Consider the following 1,473-nt stretch of genomic DNA (forward strand, 5'->3'; position numbering starts at 1 on the left):
GACATAACTGACTTTCCAAAGAAACCCAAAGTTTCTACTTCTGTGTTTATTCAGCTTATTCAGCTTACACTTCCACATTGCTGTTCATCACCAAAGGAAGTCAGGAAAGGACCTCAAACAGGGAAGGAACCTGGAGGCGGGAGCTGATGCAGAGGCCATGGCGGGGGGTGCTTCTTACTGGCTTGCTCCCCATGGCATGTTCAGACTGCCTTCTTATAGAACCCAAGACCACCAGCACGGGAGTGGCACTGTCCTCAATGAGCTAGGCCCTCCCCCATCACTCATCAACCAAGAAAATGCACCATAGGCCAATCTGGTGTGGGCATTCTCTCAATTGAGGTTCCCACTTCTCAGATGACTCTAACTCATGTCAACCCAACAGAAAGCAGCACAACACCTCCATCAGACTGGCCAATGATGGATGTGGGAGGACCCAGCCAACTATGGGCAGTGTCAACCCTTAGGAAGTTCTATAAGAGAGCAGATGGTGTCAGCAGTTAGGCACCTCCACAGCTAGCCCGAGGAGCCCAGTGACAGCAGGACACATCGTCACTAGTTGCCAAGAGGCAACACATTCCCCTGCTGCCTCGTGTTGCCTGTCCGACTCGGGCACATGTGCCACATTCCTGATAAAAGGAATGTTACTCCTTCTCTCCCCTGCTTTTTTCCTCCCCACCTCATAAGCAGCCTCTGTATCCCCTGCCCTTCTCACTGAATAAACCTTCCATGTGAGACCTGTGGCATGGTGTGAATTTATGGATCCTGCTGCTTAGATCCAACAGGTGGAGCAACTGCCTTAGGGTTCTTGTTGCTGTGGAGAGACACCTTATAACAGAAAACATTTAATTTGGGGTGTCTTATGGTTTCAGACTGAGAAACAAGACCAACTCCATCTTGGGTTCCTGCTCCATCTTAGAGAACCCAACCAAGGATTGAACTCAAGTTAACCAACAAGCCTGCACCTAGCGCTGGTTTCCAAGTCACTCTCTAACAACCACCAATCAGGAGGAAAATACAAGTTAAGTTTATGGTTTAGCTCCCTGACACATCCAGCAGGTCCAGTTATTCGAGGGTCTCAAGGGGACCTTCTCCTAGGAACCAAATGGGGGGAGGGAGAGACGAGAGCCTTGTGCAATGAACAACACACGGAAGCAGTCTGAGTAGCATCAAGGTCTCAATGTATTCAGCAAGGCTCAAGGCTTAAATGCACAAGCAAAAGGGGAAGTACTTCTCAGCAGGAGGAATGGGGCAGCGGAAATTTTTCTTTTGGCGACTACACGGGGAAACAGGAACTTGGTGGTATCAGGGTACATCTTGTGGTCAGGACATCTGGCGCTGACTTAGGGCTGGAACAATCTGTGGTTGTTCTTGGAGTGGTGCGTCGGTGGCCCGCTTTTGACCCCCTTTTCTTCTCGGGGGGAGAGGCCCAATTCAGAGATCAGGACAATTGTGTTGTCTTAATAGCTCCCAACA

The sequence above is a fragment of the Mus caroli genome, chromosome 7 (assembly GCF_900094665.2).
Source record: "Mus caroli chromosome 7, CAROLI_EIJ_v1.1, whole genome shotgun sequence".
NCBI lineage: Eukaryota > Metazoa > Chordata > Mammalia > Rodentia > Muridae > Mus > Mus caroli.